The sequence below is a fragment of the Pempheris klunzingeri genome, chromosome 2 (genome assembly GCF_042242105.1).
Source record: "Pempheris klunzingeri isolate RE-2024b chromosome 2, fPemKlu1.hap1, whole genome shotgun sequence".
In the NCBI taxonomy this organism is placed as follows: Eukaryota; Metazoa; Chordata; class Actinopteri; order Acropomatiformes; family Pempheridae; genus Pempheris; species Pempheris klunzingeri.
Genome location: NC_092013.1, coordinates 30,782,273 through 30,801,036, shown reverse-complemented (window position 1 = coordinate 30,801,036; position 18,764 = coordinate 30,782,273). Strand labels below are relative to the sequence as shown.

General features: G+C 48.9%; 1 protein-coding gene across 8 annotated transcripts in view; it reads right to left on the bottom strand.

Annotated features, from left to right (window-relative positions):
- foxp1b (forkhead box P1b) overlaps positions 1 to 18,359 on the bottom strand; it is a 143,881-nt gene extending 125,522 nt beyond the window's left edge. For 4 of the 8 annotated variants that reach the window (XM_070841096.1, XM_070841170.1, XM_070841153.1 and 1 more), the window contains exons 1-2: positions 18,268 to 18,359; positions 2,796 to 2,896 (exon numbers count right to left, since the gene is read on the bottom strand). The gene's annotated coding sequence lies outside the window, so the exon portion shown is untranslated. Of the gene's footprint in view, positions 1 to 2,795; positions 2,897 to 18,060; positions 18,229 to 18,267 lie in introns of those variants that run through there. The other 4 variants (XM_070841121.1, XM_070841146.1, XM_070841104.1 and 1 more) reach the window with 3 other exon arrangements.
- Between the last annotated feature and the right edge of the window lie 405 nt (positions 18,360 to 18,764).

The window sequence follows — 18,764 nt, the reverse complement described above, 5'->3', positions numbered from 1 at the left end:
CTGCAACACACAGCTACAACTACAACACACAGCTACAGCCTCACAGCTACAGCTACAACACACAGCTACAGCCTCACAGCTACAGCTACAGCCTCACAGCTACGGCTACAACACACAGCTACAGCTACAGCCTCACAGCTACAGCTACAACACACAGCTACAGCTACAGCCTCACAGCTACAGCTACAACACACAGCTACAGCTACAGCCTCACAGCTACAGCTACAACACACAGCTACAGCTACAGCACACAGCTACAGCCTCACAGCTACAACACACAGCTACAGCTACAACACACAGCTACAGCTACAGCACACAGCTACAGCCTCACAGCTACAGCTACAACACACAGCTACAGCTACAACACACAGCTACAGCCTCACAGCTACAGCTACAGCACACAGCTACAGCCTCACAGCTACAGCTACAACACACAGCTACAGCCTCACAGCTACAGCTACAACACACAGCTACAGCTACAACACACAGCTACAGCCTCACAGCTACAGCTACAGCCTCACAGCTACGGCTACAACACACAGCTACAGCTACAGCCTCACAGCTACAGCTACAACACACAGCTACAGCTACAGCCTCACAGCTACAGCTACAACACACAGCTACAGCCCCACAGCTGCAACACACAGCTACAGCCTCACAGCTACGGCTACAACACACAGCTACAGCTACAGCCTCACAGCTACAGCTACAACACACAGCTACAGCTACAGCCTCACAGCTACAGCTACAGCCTCACAGCTACAGCTACAACACACAGCTACAGCCCCACAGCTACAACACACAGCTACAGCCTCACAGCTACAGCTACAACACACAGCTACAGCTACAACACACAGCTACAGCCTCACAGCTACAGCTACAGCCTCACAGCTATGGCTACAACACACAGCTACAGCTACAGCCTCACAGCTACAGCTACAACACACAGCTACAGCTACAGCCTCACAGCTACAGCTACAACACACAGCTACAGCTACAGCCTCACAGCTACAGCTACAACACACAGCTACAGCCCCACAGCTGCAACACACAGCTACAGCCTCACAGCTACAGCTGCAACACACAGCTACAACTACAACACACAGCTACAGCCTCACAGCTACAGCTGCAACACACAGCTACAGCTACAGCCTCACAGCTACAGCTACAACACACAGCTACAGCCCCACAGCTGCAACACACAGCTACAGCCTCACAGCTACAGCTGCAACACACAGCTACAACTACAACACACAGCTACAGCCTCACAGCTACAGCTACAACACACAGCTACAGCCTCACAGCTACAGCTACAGCCTCACAGCTACGGCTACAACACACAGCTACAGCTACAGCCTCACAGCTACAGCTACAACACACAGCTACAGCTACAGCCTCACAGCTACAGCTACAACACACAGCTACAGCTACAGCCTCACAGCTACAGCTACAACACACAGCTACAGCCCCACAGCTGCAACACACAGCTACAGCCTCACAGCTACAGCTGCAACACACAGCTACAGCTACAAAAAACAGCTACCACTATTATTATATTATATTACATTATATTATTACTACTATTAGTACTATGGCTTCATGAATCACTGCTGCTGATCGTCAGCCACCGACACTTTTTACTGATATTAGTCATGCTATTATTATTCACATATTAACTATTGTCATGTTTTTCAATGCACCATATTGCTAATTATTGGTCATGTTCCTATTGTCAGTAATATAGCTGCTGTTATTATTTTGATTGTTGTCAAATGTGCCCTAGATTCATATGAATAAAAAGATTTGGAGCTGCATTTTACATTCATGACAAAATCATCTGAGCTCATCGTTCACTTTGAGGATGAGGAGTCATTTTCATATGAAAGCACAATTTTAAACAGTTCCATTTTAACTCTCTATTAGAAGCTAATAGGACTGCGACTGATGTTCTCTTTTTTTCATTATTGATTAAGCTACTGGTTATTTTCTCAGTTGATTGATTTCATTGTTTGGTCAAATAACAGATTCTCACCATGGAAGAGCTGCCAGAGCCCACAGAGATGTCTTCAACATGTCAAATACTCACACTCTAGCAGCTCGAACCTGTGAGTTTACAAAACCACTATAGAAATAGATGGCTGATTAATGTCCTGTAGATTATTGACAAGGTCGTCTTAAAGGCTGAGAGGAGGTGACATAAAACAGAAAACCAAAGCTCATTGGTGTTAGTTGTGGGTAATTTTGAAGACTAGAGAAAGTCTCCTTGTTGAACCAACAGAGTGCCAGGATGTTTGGGTTAAATAAAAGAACATCATATCATGGTTTTCAGCTCTTTGCTTTAATATCTCTGACTCAGGACGTCAGGCTCTCACGGCTGTGAGGTGGCTCTGATTGGTTCGGTCGATTTTAAACAGCCACTCACAGAGCTGTCCTGCACGTTTTACATCAAACAGCAGCTCAGAGGCCAGGAGCCCCACGAGCGCAGTCCTGGAGTACGAAGGTGTACTAAACACTGGTATAATATCAGTGTGTGGAGGTACACACACAGAGAAACAGATTCATTCCTCCTCTGTGCTACCTGTGTCTTCATCAGCCACCTCCACAGCCCCACAATGAAACTGATGAGAAGAATACATCTGCTGGGATCTGCTTCCACATAATTACGGCCTGATACAAATAAGCCCAACAGTGTTGTAGAGTCCCTTCACACACACACACACAGACACACACACTCACACAGACAACACTCTGTATGAAATAGGAGATGTGCTAGTGGGCGGGCTGGGGCCACATACCCTGATCACTGGTGCAGAGACACAGACTGGCACTCCATTCCTCCACTCAGAAGTCAGCTCACGGTGTGGAGGGCAGGACCACAGGGGTTCCACAGAGGACACTGACACAGAGAGAGAGAGAGAGAGAGAGAAGGAAGGGGAAAGATATAAGTATTACAAACAGGAAGTGAAAAGGTGGGGGAAGCCCCTGGCCTGGTCCGCTGAGCCCACATGTACAGAAATGACATAAGAACTAGCAAAAGTAAAAGTGATCATTGTCAGCCACAAGTGTTTGATATGTTGTGACACACTGATTCCTGCTGTTATCTGCCGGCCTCCGCTGCCCTTTATTATCTTGTGAGAGCAAAACGTGCTGCGTTCATGTCATGTGGCTGTCGGTGTTCTCAGTCAGAGTCGAACACGGACATGAACTGCAGTAAGGACACGTTCATTTGGTTCCTCTCACTACAGGATCTTTACGTTGTTTAATTTGCTCAGTACAAAGAAAGATGTAAGAACACGTTGTTGAAACCCTACACCACACAATTAAATCATATCAAGCTAACAGCACAGACATGAAGTGATGGAGGTAACTTGACCCCAGTGTGGCAGCTCCACCAACAGGACTCCCTCCGTGGCCTACAGTGACCTACAAACCCTGCACTGCTCTCCACCTCAGTAACAAGACTAATATCTCTAAAACAACGTGGTTTTTATTTTTTACATAAATGACTCGTTCCAGAACAAAACATCTGAAACAAGCTGGACATTCTGTTTATTCAAAAAGCTGGTGCTGAGCTCAAAAGGCATTCATCTGTAGCCAGACAAACAAGTGGAGAGATGCTAATGACTTCCAGATACGCCTCAGATCATGGAAATGAGGCAGCAGGATGGATGGCTTCTGGTTTTGTCCCTGTCACAGGAGTCATGGCTGCATGTGTGGCGTGTTGTTGCCCTGTGATCTATGTGTGTTCGACTGACGCTCTTTAATGCGGCCGTGTCTCCAGCAGCACAGAAAAGCAATTCGGCTCCCAGCTAATTGGCCCGATCTATGAGTGCGCGTGTCAAAATCCAAATCTATAACTCTGTTTCTGTGTGTAGCGGTGCCGCTCTCCAACCAGACACAACAAACCACAGCGCCGACGTCCCAGCGCCTCATAATTCACCAGTGTGGAATCCAGCTAACCCCATTAGTGCAGCCGTTGTTTCCACAGCCCGCCGTCCACATTCCTGGGCCGCCATCGGCCCCAGATAACACCCCTCTGATTAGTCCGTTGCATCCCTGTCATGACTCCCAAAAACATGTTGATCCCAACAGACAGCCCCCCCTCTCATGGATTTATGGCTGTGCTATTGTGTCTCCATGCCCCTCAGAAGGAACAGTCACTTTCAAAACCCCCCCCCCGCTCTGAGGTCACCCGGTGACTTCAGCCCAGCTCGCTGCCAAGTCGCCACACACGACTTCCACCAGCTTCACAAACCACTTGATGAAAAGAGTCAGAGGAGACAGGATTTATGTGCTGTCCCACAAGAGAGGTGTTAAAACAGGCTGGGGGAGCAGTTCCTTAGAGGAGGCTCTGATTCACTGCAAATGAACAACATGGGTTTCAAGCCGTGGTTCCGTTTTATTGTGTCGTCTGTCTGTAAAAAACACTAAACAACCAAACCTCTGAGATTCACTGCACACTGACACGGCGACAGCAGGCCAAACCCTTTTACCTCCTTACTCAGCCACTTTGAGGCTTGTGCACTAACTGCCGCTCGTGTGGGGGTTTCCAGGCAAACCAGAGCAGCATCTGAGGCCGTCCATCCTTCACCAAACGATATGAATCAGTCCAGGCCACACGCTGCACATCTGAAGCACAGCGTGATAGCGTGTGTGTTGGGTACTGTCACCGCTGACAGTCCTTACCTCTGTCCCAACAGGGCCAAACTCTGTGATCTGGCTGCAGGAAGTCCACCTGAGCTTTACAGGAGGATGATTTTAGTCGTGGTAGTGTTGACCAATGATTCTGACCCTCCTTCGGCACCTTTGCCTGTCTCATGTGTGCATCCGAAAGCTAAATGTCTATGCTCTGGTCAGACCCTCACTCTATTTTACATGGCAGCCCTCGTTCCAAAGGGCGTTTCTGCAGCTCCATCGTCCTCTCATATATTCTGTCACTTGGTGCTGCCACGGCTGTTTCAGAGGAAACAGGAGCTGAAGCCAAATCTGGAAACAGCATCTACTACAGCACCAGCTACACGTGAGTCAGCGATCATGACCCGTCGCTGCACGGCGTTAATAAAGTGCTAAAGATGATGTGAGCATCCTGTCTTAAATCTGTGGCGTGCTGTCACGTCACTGTGAATTACAAAAGGGAACTTGTGCAATCTGAGAGTGGAAAAGGAGAAGGGCACGACTAGCCTCACAGGACCGAGACATGATCTTTACTGCGGACCATCCGTCCACACGCACACACACACACACATCCGTGAGGCCCTTCTGCGACGGGGCCCGCAGTGAAGCCGGTGATCAGGTGCCGCACTGGGGGACGTTGGTGCTGCATCGGATCAATGGCCTGACCCATGAAGTCACAGCACTCCCAGCAGCCCATCTGATAGGAGGCGGTCTTTGGGAACACCCCCGGCTGACCCATGCTGCTGGGGACAATTACAGGAGAGTGGTCTTTCAGGGCCGACGCCCACTTGACCCGGCAGCGTAAAGACACGGAGGAGATCCACATGATTTAAACTCCTCCCCAAGATGTGCTGACAAGGTTAGAGGGTCAACGCAGACATTAACAGGTCAGTGTGTGGCCCACTTGGGAACAATTACTCCCAGTCACAGCTAAGTGGACACTTGATTGAACACGACGGAGGCAGGACACACTTCCCACAGATAACAATCCCCAGAGCCATTTAGGATAAAAAGCCCTTGTGATACAGCCTTTATGGGCAAAATTCATCTTCCTTTTCCCTTTTAAAAGAATGTGAGAGTGTGATAGAGAGCCATTCTCCGGGAGAGATGAGTCTCTCAAAGCATTACCATTTTCTAGCAATACTAATAGCTGCTTATGACACGGAAACAATTACAAGGTGACTGGGAGAAAAAGCTAAACAATGGGGCGAGAGCTTTCATTTTCATTTTTCATTCATGGACAAAACAGACACCTCACAAAAGAAATTGTCATGTCTTGCCACAGACATATTTTACCCTCAGGGTCAAAACAACGGAGCCAAACTAAAATAAGCCAACGCGGTGACATAAACACACCAGTCCACCGCCATGAATCTCCCGTCTCTAATCAACTGTGTGGGTGCTGCAGGTTTTTATGCCGTTCAACCTTTAACCTGGTGACAGTTTGAACCCTCTCCCCCCACAATGACTAAAAGTTTGCCTTAAACATCTGGCGGCTCACGTGTGGACAACAGCGAACGCCATCCCCCCCACCCCCCCACCCCCCCGGCTCTGAGCCGTTTCAGGTCACAACTCAACAACAAACAGTTGATGTGTTTCGTCACATGTGTGGGCTTAACGTGTCCTGGAGAGGAGATGAAACAGATGTTTGGGGGCAGCTACTGCAGATAAAATAGCAGACTTGGTAATGTGCACCTCTCTTGTCCTATAGTCTCTTCGTACACAAATAGGGCTTATCGATTCCCCAACACATTTCCCAGCATTTGCATAAGCCGTGTGTTGTTTGTGGTATTGTTCCTTTTTTTCTGAGGCTGTGTTTATTTATTTCTCTGAGTCAGAAAATCATTTTCATATTGTCCCTCCATCAGCTGCTGGTGTCAGTGGATGGAGATGACACAGTTCACCACTTCACCACGAGAGGAGAGGAGGAGGAGGAGGAGGAGGAGGAGAGGAGAGGAGAGGAGAGGAGAGGAGAGGAGAGGAGGAATATAGAGACTTAGAGACTTTTCATCACTTGTCTCCCTCTATCTTCTGAGGAATCAGGACATCCAACATCAGCAGAGAGAAAAGTAAACTCCTGCACAGAGTCTGTCTGTCTGTCTCTCCATCTTTCCCTGTCTCTCTCTCTCTCTCTCTCTCTGTCTCTCTCTCTATCTGTCCCTGTCTCTCTCTCTCTCTGTCTCTCTCTCTGTCTCTCTCTCTATCTGTCCCTGTCTCTCTCTCTGTCTCTCTCTATCTGTCCCTCTCTCGCTCTCTCTCTCTCTCTCTGTCCCTGTCTCTCCATCCCTCTCCCTCTCACCTTCTGTCTCTCTCTGTCTCTGTCCCCCTCTCTCTCCCTCCCTCTCTCTCTCTGTCCCTCTGTCTCTCCGTCCCTCTCCCTCTCTCTCTGTCTCTCTCTCTGTCTCTCTCTCTATCTGTCCCTGTCTCTCTCTCTGTCTCTCTGTCTCTCTCTATCTGTCCCTCTCTCGCTCTCTTTCTCTCTCTCTCTCTGTCCCTCTCCCTCTCCCTCTCTGTCCCTCTCCCTCTCTCTCTCTGTCCGTCTGTCTCTCGGCCCCCCCTCCTCATCAGCGGGGCTCAGGACTCCTGATAAAGAGACGTGGGGAGCAACAGGCAGAGCGTCTGACCCCCGGCGTGTTGTGGCAGTCGGCTTTATTCACAGGACCGTTTTGTAACCAAGTGGGCATCATGTGAGGACCATCTGGGCACCACTTATTTAAAGCTGGCAGAGGTCCCGTGGCAGCCAGCCTGGCAGTGAGGAGAGGGGAATAAATTGCATCATTTACTTAACATGCATTTACTGTTGTGCCCGTTAAAGGCCCATGACTAAATCATTTGCTTTTTTCAGGTGCCAGTTCCTGCTGCCAGCCAACCTGCGCTGTATGTGCGGCACACGGAGCAACTGTCAAAGGGCCGATGAAGGAGATATCGAGATGTTAACCACGTGAAATCGTATTTACCACCAAGTACATTAACAGGCCTCAATCCATTTACACTAAAGAAAGGTCCCAGTGCGTGATGCGCTGCACAGAACCCATAAACAGACAATAAACACATGGTAATTATAATGCCAACTCTTTAATTACGTGTGTCATTTGGGGACGGGCGGGCTCACTAATTGTCAGAGTGATGTGAAAGGACTGGGGGAGGCAAGAAGGAGATCAAGCCTCGGGCCCAATGAGAGCCATATTCCCCACTCTCCAAGCGTGTTAGAAGGCAGAAAATTCAAATGGCATGCTTCCAAAGAGGAACAGTCCAAACAGCCTTAATCAGCAGGGACAAACTCCATGCAAATCATTTACATTAGCACGAGCAGAGACAAATCAGAGGCTTCCTTTCCAGAGCAGGAAGGCAGGGACAGTCTCACTGCAGGTGTCTTTACACCTAGAGGAGTGTCCGTCGGTCACTTCACCACCTGAGGAGCCATGACAGGCAAAGGCCTCCTCGTCTGCGCTTAGAGCAGGACAGAAGTGTCTCATCATTCCCCCTCCATGTTCGACAGTGAAATGACAGGAAACAAACTTGTTATATTACCAGTAAACAGCAGAGTGCTGTCCACATCAACATCTCTGCTGGTTGGTATCCACACTGATTTCCACCCTGTTCACTCTTCGGCTTCGGCCACATTTATAAGCAGCAGCTTACAGGATGTTTACGTTCTGTTACGTTATAGAAAATACTCACATAATTAATGAGGAAATAGTCTGTCCACCTTTTCTGTTTGGCCTCCAACACACTAGAGTTAGTGTATTAGACATTACATATTAAATATTATGATATGATATACATATATATGTGTGTGTATATATATTAAATATATTATCAAATAAGTGTATTAAATCTTTTATTGGTGAAACAATGATTGTCTGGTGCGGCCTGGGGGAGGGTGTCTATCTAATCTCACGTCTAATGTTGTATTGACAAACGCTGTGGAGAATGTATTGTGAACCGTTCATAGGTGCTGATGGGCTGTTAGGCCCAGACAAATGAAACTGTTAACAAGCTCAGAATAACCGTACGGAAGCTCTGATGGATGTCAAACTATTAAATTATTTAACTAATTTAATGAATTAACAACTCTAATTCAGTCAGCATGTTTGCTTTGGACACTGCTGAAACCACAGTACTCTTGTAACTTCTTCTGTGACTTTAAAAAGACAAAGCAGAGCTCACCTATAAAAATACTGACATGTTAATATTAATAATAGCACTATTAATATACTGCCATGGAAATATTAGTAAGCCACATGTATATATTTACACACATTTTTGTATATCCAGTTTGGTCCACGTGGGCCACATTTTGCCATCGATAAAAAAAGGAACAATTCATATTTTTGGATTTCTTTTCTATTCTTAGAGAGCACCTGAAAAAAAACAGCTTCTTTCATTCTGTTTTTATGTGTTTGGGTTTTGAACAGAGTCGCTTCCTGTGTAGAAGTGGTAAATCAGCATATATCATTTCATGCACAGCTCTCCACTTTAGCGTTGGTGTGAACTTTCAGACCTGCGTGCTGAGGTCTCCAGGCTCTGGCTGGGACTGTAGGGAGCTGGAGTTAGCAGCCCTATTGTCTGTTTGGGCGAGAACTTGTTTTTTCCACTTCTGGTCACGTGATGTGGAATCTCGCTGCGTATTCATGGCTCAGAGTCCAAACCAGAAGTGAGCGTCCCTGAATAGCCTCCAACATTAGCATATACAGTAGGAGGCAGCGACTGTGTGGACAGAGATCACACAGTGAATTATTGAAAGCGCCGTGCGTCCCCTGAAAGCACTTTGTGAGACGGTGAATCATCAGCCGAGCCATGAGACATGTCAGATAGGCAGTGAGGAACTGTCTCGGCCGTTGTTGACACGTTGACCGGCGCTATGTGGTCGGCCCTGACGACAACAGCGCACGGCCTCCGATGGCATGATCTCAGCGGGTGGAAAAAGAGCCGTCACTGGGAATCTGGGAGGAGGGTGTGGCACGGCCATCGACGAAGGGGGAGAGGCCCGCACACAAACAAAACAGATCTATTACTGGTTCCACAGCACGAAATCATACGACAGGAGCTGAGCTGAAACAGTCCGTCCTGCACCAGCTACTCCACATTTACAGCTCTGATTGTTCTCACCTCTGCGTCTGCTGCCCCTCTGCCAGTGTGAGGTTCAACTGAGCACTTCACTGTGGCCCGCCAGGTCTATCACACGTATGATAAAACTGATAAAAGAGCCCAGAGTGACTGAGTGAAAGGGAGCGAGTGCATGAAGGATACCGAGTTTTCATCTACCATCCATCTCGTATTCTAATGTGGCCATTATGCTCTAAAAAGAGGCCGCTCATCTATTCATTTCATGGGGAATTGGCAAAAAAGATGACACTGCAAGAGGGTTGGTCGGAGTGATTAAAATTCTTTGAATTAGTCCTTCAATCACTGCGTACAATCGTGTATAAAGTACACAGAAATGCACTCAGAAGCGTGGCCCAGCGCCTCTCTGTAGCGCCACATGAAAAGATTGATTTACTCATTTGGAACGGCGAGGTGTTTTCACTGTCAGGAATTGATTGGTCAACACATTAAAAGCTTGTTCATCATACTCTCCATATACACAACATGAAAAGGCTTTTAGAAAAACATCCAGTCACTCAGGACAGCCGATTGCTTGAAGCGCACCATGTTTGCAGCATTTACAACAGGTGCTGTAAATTTCCAACAAAGGGCTGCAGACAGTAAACAGTCAATGGTTAACAGCAGCGAGCTGAGAGGAAAGCAACTGTGGAGCACGTGTGCACAATGCACTTTGATGTCACCTGTCAGCGTCACTCTTAGATTTCACAAACTCTCAACCTCGTTCATGTAGCAGGAAAACACCGAAACACCACGTCAAGGCCCCGTGAGCCTCCACGCTGTCTAAAAAACAGATTTCAGAGAAAACACAGCAGGAGGGGGGGGGGGGGCTCCAAGGAGGACGCTTTTAACTCAATATTACAATTAAAATGTTCTCAGACATTGTCAACATACATTAAAACACGACGTACCCAGTGGATAAGAGCACAAACAGACTGCGGGTCCCTCTATCACACACACATGTGATGTGGTGTAACGGACTGTAGTCACATCACATCATCAGGTTTTCTTTCTCAAATCTGCTGGAACAAAAGAAGCACCAAACAAAGTTTCATTTCCACCTCAGTTTCTCTGTCCTGCTCACCCACTCATACGCTCTGTCTCCCCCTCTCTCTCTCTGTTTATCTGCCTCTTTTTTTAGACCCGTCACGTAGTCGCTTTGATAAACGTCTTGTAAGCCACAATCACATTAAAGGAAATTTCCGTCCATAATATAAACCTGCGCTCAGCGTCGGGGTCACGAAGCTCAGGAGCTCCTGCGTCTGTTTGTGCTCATCTTCAGAGAGCCATCGGTGAGCTCCCAGAGGTCTGACAGCAGGTACCACGTCAGCACCAGCGCTCCAAGCACTCACCGTCACGTTTTAAACGTCTCTGTGGTTACTGCCTGCCGCTCTGTACCCCGACCACCAGTGAGCGTGCTCAGTGTGACGGGCTGAAGCACCTCGGCCGGAGGAAACAGCACCGGGTCATCACTTACAACGCCGCTGAGGCCTCTCCTGCTATCGCTGCAACTGCATGTAAGATGAACAGACAACACAGCTGTGATTTGATGAAGGATGCAGCCATGATGGATTCATGGATTTAACCTGACTGAAGGAGTGATTCCTGTGTAAGTGATCAGGCCGAGTTTGCCTGTGCTCAAACACACTGCACACATCAGCTGGACACCTGACCCTATGAGCTGATAGAGACTGCTGCAGTAACAGCACTGTACAGTAGAGCAACATTTACAGCAGGCCCATGTTTCCACAAACAAACTTGCCGCTTGCTGCCCGGCGTGCTGTGTGATTCTGGTGAGATCTCTGCGGGATCAGTGGCAGGCATTGCGGTTGTCGCCTCCCGTCTACGGGGGACTTTACGCACATCCACAGCCTGCGATGCTGAGCCACTCAGTGAAAGCCACCAACGAATCAGACCTGACGAGGAGCTCGCCTTTACACTGACAAGCTGCAGGTCTGCACAAATCCAAATATCCTCCAAATGTCGTCACTTCAATAAGCCTAAAGATGCCGTAGTGTGGTCATAAGGCCTGGTGGTGTGTGTTCACAGATAAATATCCAGTGGCTGCAGGAGGACAGCCCCCGCCGTAGCCACAGATGTGTTCATCCAGTCGACTTTAATGAAGAAAAATGTTGTTTTGGAAACTGGGGTGGGACCGAGTTCACTGTGACCTTTTGGTATTTAACAGAAATCTGAATATTGAAATAGTTTCTGATAAAACCCACATTCTTTTCCTCTGGTAGAAACACGCCTGAGCGAAGTTAGTCAGAAAACGATGCCATGACCTGAGTACAGAGTTTACTACGAGTTAAAACTGCTGTCAGCTATGATTAGAGATGAGATGAGGGAGCAGCAGGGGACACTACTCCCTCACAGTGTCCCAAATCTGCCTTTAAAGGTGAACAAAGTGACATTTTGCCAAAGTGAGGATGTATGGCACCCAATCAGGTGGCGGAGGTTACAGAAAAATATGAGACAGCGATCGTCACCATGCTGTAGTAGATATGACAGCGTATTCAAACAGAACTCTCTACGACGTCCACAATTTGACTTGTTAATTGTTTGAAGTGGAGTTTTGGTGAATTCTAATCATATGGACACTAGTGAAAGTATTCATCTCTACCTGAGAGCTCCTTTAAGCACAGAAACAACAGTGACAGCGTGTTTATCCAGTCAGCACATGCAGCCGACGGTTTGCCGCACTACCTGCTTCAACACATCATCCCACCCCCTCATCCATCCACTGAAATGATAAACACAAAAATAAGTGCTGAGAAAATAACCATCTCCATCCGAGTGGTTTGGGAATGGAGCCCCACCCTGTTTACAACACAGGGAGCGAAAACAAACTCCCTCCAAGGAGCCCGGACAAATGCAAGTCACACACTCGCAGCAATTCAGGCAAACAACAACAGGCTGTGAAGATCTACTGGGAGAGCGAGCGGCCATCACACAACAGCCGCCTGCACACAAACAAGGTGTGCACCTCTGTTCGAGAGAGGGGGGAGGGAGGGAGAGACACTCGCAGAGACAGAGAGTGAGGGAGAGAAAGTGAGAGAGTTGGTGTGAAAGTGGAATTGAGTAGCAAACAAAGCCCCCCTCCCCCCCCAACCGCCACCACTCCAGTCTCAGGTCAACTGAATCATCAGGAGTCAGGGAAGATACCGTCACCACCCTCCACGAATAGCTCCCCAGCCCACATCAGTATGACCTCAGCGTGGTCGGACAACAGCCTCCCTCAACATCCAGGGGACTGTGACTGAGGAGCGAATGAATCTCAGTTAACAAGGCTGTTATCAGGGGGGGGGGGGGGGGGGCTCCAGACCTTTTATTGTTGCTGTGAACCGCTCAGGTGCACTGGGAACTATTGAGCTAAAAGAAAAGAAGCCCAAAGAGAAGAGTGAGCCGCGTCTGATGTCCCAGCGTACACCATCACAGTAAACAATGAGAGCGTGGGGGGGGGGCACGGGCCCAATTAGCCATCTCCGCTCTCCGCTGTCAAGTATTTAAACAGCCGGCAAGCATGACAACAGTAACCTGCATACTTTCATCTGTGCTCCAGGCTCATCATCATCGCCTCGCACCTCGGCTCAAGCGCTGCACTGCATCCTGGGTAATTACTGCTGCCCAATTACCACCCAGCTGGTAAATATATATCAAATAAACAAGCAACAACCCGTCAATTAGGAGCAGCCTTTCATAATGGGGGGTTCAAAACGGTGTTTTATGTGCACACGGCAGAGAGCAGTGTGGAAACGGAGCGCTCAACTTCAAAGTGAACTTGTGTCAGTTAACCGTGGTTAAGAGTACATCTGAGCACAAGCGTCTGTAAAATAATTACATCATGTGTTTTTGAGGCAATTAATACGCACGTCCAACTAAAGGTGCTTTAATTGCCAGGAGGGCCGAATAAACAACGCGGGAAGGGCTCTGCAGCACAAAGACAGGCCTCGGGAATGAAGCGGGGCCTCTTCTCCACACACCAGTGAAGACGGACAGTAACATTGTTGGATTCAAAGGCAAAGAGAACAGCTGCAGTAACAGCCTGTCAACAAAATTTGCATTGCTGCTCTCTCCTCATCTCCATGACTCTCTCCTGTCTCTCCTCAAGCCCACGGAGCTGCCGGCTTAGATCTGAGTGCTCTGATGGCTTATCACATAGCAAGCAGCGAGCTAAGCCGGAGTGATGCGCCCAAAAGACATGATCAAAGCACACCAAGTTTCCACCCAGCAATGATGATGGAGGAGCAGGCCCTGCCATGTTATGTTTCTGATTAGGCTGCAACTGCCAACTGGAGACACACCAACAAGCCAAGGATGGGCCTTCACAGATGTGCCGCCGCTGCTGCTGCTGCTGCTGCTGCTGCTGCTGGCCCGCTCCACATCCTCCGCCTCTGCTGCGGCACGGCTTCAGTCTGTCGGAGACACTTTAGTCACTCTGTAGCACCACAACCACTTAAGCTGGACACCACACTATGGTCCACATCCAAAGACCTAAAACCTAAACCTTACAAACTAAAGCGATGACTTTAAGCTTTACTACAGCCACGCTTCTCCTCACACTCTCAAGTCACACAACAGGTCTCCTTCGGGTGGCACCACATCAGTGAGGCCCCCTTTTCAACAACCGAGTCCCAACACCAGCTGCTCCACAGACAGTCACCACTGTACTTTTCTCTGACTCTGATTCTTCCAGCAAAATCCCTTACTGGAGTGATGGATTCATTAAAAGAACTACTGTTGCTGTTGTTGGGACACCAGGGCCGGGCGATAAGATGATAAGTAGCTCTGTATCATTTTCCCTACAGAAACACTGAACTGTCTGATAAATGTTGGATACACCCATTCACTGGGGGGGGGGGGGGGGGGCAGAATAGCAGAAGGAGAGGACAAACAGCCAATCGTGTCGCAGGGACACGGGTGAGGACAGGCCTGTTGGGGACAACCACACTGAGGAAAGCACGATGCCCCCGATGGCGTCGTCCTGCTGAGAAAGGTCGCTCAGCTGCAGAAGTCCGGGCGTATTTTGGATATTTACAATCCAACATGCACACGCTGCAAAACTGTGCATTTGAGAGAATTTCAGTCAGTAGAGGACGAACCCAGCGCTGTTAGTGGACCCATCAACAATAGCCCCCACCACAGCCAACCGCCAGGTTCCTTCAACTCTCACTCTGGACCCAAAATCAGCCTTCAAACCTGCAAGAGGTACCGATTCGGCATGTATCGTGATACGGTCATGGTGGAAGCGTCTTGGCCCGGCCCTGGTCGACATCTCTTCATCCCTCTGATGGGCCGTCACAGTGACAACTGAGCCCTCTGAGGGAGGAGTAGTTCCCTAAGTGAGACGCTGTGTCATCAGGAGGTTTGGTTTCTGCCAGGAGTGTGTGAACAAGCTGAACAACGCTGAGCGTGTGCCTGGTGAACAGGTTTCACCATGAGCACAGTGTCTGAGACTACAGGTAAAATATGTTGGCATCACTCGTCCCATCATGCAGCTAGTACGGCCCGTCAGGTATCAACATATGAACCACATGTGTTTTTATCTGAAGCCAACACCCCCGCCGCTACCTTAACGCTCCGACTCAGACCAGCATCCACGGGACGTGTCCAGCAGTGGGCCGCCTGGGGGTGGACCACAGCACTGCTGCTGGATGGATTCAGTGAGCTGATGGGGGTGATGAGCATCCCTCCCTCTTCCAACACACACAGCACAGCAGAGGACAGTAATTAATGGCTGCACGAGTTAATGGCCGTCCTGAGCGTTTTGCAGTCTCCATAGAAACGGAGGAGCTGCACAGGGCACACCTGAAGCTGCCCGCTCTCTGACCAATCGCCTTCCCTTCCCCGCACCGCAGAGGCGAGGGGCTGGGCACGCCACAGGGGCCGGGACACACTAACCTTTAGCCTGGAAATATTGTTCTGCCTTCCTTTTGTTATCACTTCCATTCATGTAATCGGGCACTAATGAGCGCTGCACCCACACGGCCACCACTCTCCCCTTTGTGCTGCCAGACTCCAACATGCAAAAATCACATGACAGATTCATTTACAGGAAAAGTCCCTTTATTCATCCGTCACTTGTCTCCCTTTGTGCAGAAATGTTTCAAGCAACTGGTCTGAGGGCGTCTCCTCTCTGAAATCAAATGAAGGGTGAATAAATCTGAGAGGAACAATGGAGCAAATGCAGAAGCGTGTTCCCACCGCAGACCCAAAACACCCCTCCCCATCACCGAGCGGTGAGCCAGGGCACCCAGGCACTCTACGGCCGCCCCCCCTCAGCACAGGCCATCTCAAACACCGAGCCGCTACATGAAAGGCCCCGATGCAGGAGTGACTGATTACTTTGCTAACAGCCGACTCTCCACAAAGAGGAGCCGTGGCCCCGGCCTGGGGAGGCCGCACCACAAACAACAGCCTTCCAAATAACACACAGTCACACCGCACAGCCACTACAGCTGCTCTTCCTCACTGCTCAAGCCTTTCACTTTCCCCCCCTGCCAACGCAGTTTATTCAGTTGTGGTGCGGGGCAGGGAGAGTACAGGGAGGGAGGGGGGCGCTGGGTGTCTGTATGTAACAGCCATGTCAAACAGCGGGCCCGGAAAAGTTGCAAAGAAAGTTCATCCTGTGCTGTAAAACCTGGGTCAGCGTTTGCGAAGGTCCATTTCTGCATAAGTGAGCACACAAACCCCAGCGCCTGTTCAAATAGTGAGCAGGCCTGAGTGAGGCAGCTCATGACAACAGCCCAGCAGCACCACTGTTTGATCTCCACTGTTCCCTTAATCTGGGTTGTCAAGGTTCGCTTGTTGGAGGCTGTTTACTTTACTTCTCCTACAAAAAAGTGTTTTTTTCCCCTCAGACAATGACTAATCCAAAGACCGAGAGGGAGGGAGCACTGCCAGCACTACTTGTTAAAGCTGCAGTTTCCCTTTTGTACATTTTCACATGCTTTTAGCTCTGCTGCTGCTGCTGCACACACACACACACACACACACACTGCCGACCATGTTACACTGATATTAGATCCTTCATTCTCACACCAACCAGCTTCACCCTCATCACACACTTCACATAAAACACATGGAATTCAGGTGAAAAATACTAATTCTGTCTGACTTTACAAATGAATAAGAAATCACAGTGGATTAACATCAGTTTATCACATGAACGTTCACAGGCTGCAAATACGCCTCCCAGGCTGGAAAACACCTCGGTACAGCCTGCTAATTAAGGCACAAAATACCCCTGAAATATTCACCATCTTATACAATTACATATATATTAATAATTCGTTTTGTATTTCTGCTGAGGTACATTCCTTTGGACAACACACACACACACACACACACACACACACTCATTTACTGCACATACACTCTACAGTAACACGTAATTATTAATCTAATACAATTTTAGCTTTTTTTATTAGTAATAATAAAGTGCTCTGCAGCCTCAGCACATCCACAGGGAAGACAACATCCAACACACACACACACACACAGGGTAACAATAATAATAATAAAAATAATAATAATACTAATAGTAATAATAATAATAATAATCATTGTCATAACTAATAATAATGATAAAAAACTAATAATAGTAATAATAATAATAGTCATAACTGTAATAATAATAATAATAATAACAACGAATAATAATAATAGTCATAGCAGTAATAATAATAAAAGTAGTAGTAATAATAATAATAATAATAATAATAGTCATAACTGTAGTAACAATAATAATAATAATAACAATAATAATAATAATAATAATGTTAGGTTCGGTTCGGGTGGGGGGGGGGGGTGAACTCCCTCCGGTCTCTGGAGTTCGGAGGGGAGCGAACACGTGGGCCTGACCCAGACCCAGACCCATACCCATACCCATACCCAGACCCAGACCCGGTCTCCCTCCACAGAAATCGCTAACCAGCACTAATAACCAACCACCCCGGGGGAGAGGGGGGGGGCAGGAGGAGCCTCAACTAAGTTAGAAACAACTTTCCAGAAAGTAGAGGATAACACCCCTCACCCCCCCAACCCCCAACCCCCCAGCCTCTGGACTGCACACAGGTGTCCGTCTGTCCGTCCGCCTGCAACACACACACTGAGCCCGCGTGCGTGTGCGCATCTGTGTGTATGTGTGTGTGTGTGAGTGTGAGTGTGTGTGTGTGTGTGTGTGTGTGTGTGAGTGTGTGTGTGAGTGTGTCTGTGTGTGTGTGTCCGTCGGTAACAAAGCTCCGGTGACCGGAAGGCGGTGAGAGCAGCCAAACTTACCGGACAGCAGGAGGGTCCACGCGGACGGTACCGACCGACCGACCGCTGCTGTGAGATCACAGGGAAGCCGCGCACGCGACGCCTGAGCACCGAGAGGTCGCGCGACAACAAATCACACCGTAAACAGTCCGAGTGTTACCCTGCTGCCGGGGTGGGGGGGGTGGGGGTAACTAACTAAGTTAAGCTCACGGACAGAGGCCGTCTTACCGGGGGCGTCGAGCGGAGACAAACAGGCGGAACGTGGAGTTTGACAGTCGCTGGCTCGCGGGAGGAAGGCACGAGCTCCTCTCTTAGCGCCGTTACTGGGTTTGAACGGGCAGAGCGGGGAGGAGGAGGAGGAGGAGGAAGGGGGGGGGGGGAGAGGGGAGGAGGAGGAGGAAGAGAAGAGGAGAGGAGGAGGAAGAGAGGAGGAGAAGGAGGAGGAAGAGGGGGGAGGAGGAGGAAGAGAAGAGGAGAGGAGGAGGAAGAGGGGGGAGGAGGAGGAAGAGGAGAGGAGAGGAGGGGGGAGGAGGAGGAAGAGGAGAGGAGGAAGAGGGGGGAGGAGGAGGAAGAGGAGAGGAGGAAGAGGAGAGGAGAGGAGGACGAAGGGGGAGGAGGAGGAAGAGGGAAGGAGAGGAAGAGGAGGTAGAGAAAAGGAGAGGAGGAGGAAGAGGGGAAGAGAGGACTGGACACTTCATTTTCACACAGATCAAAAGGCTTTATCA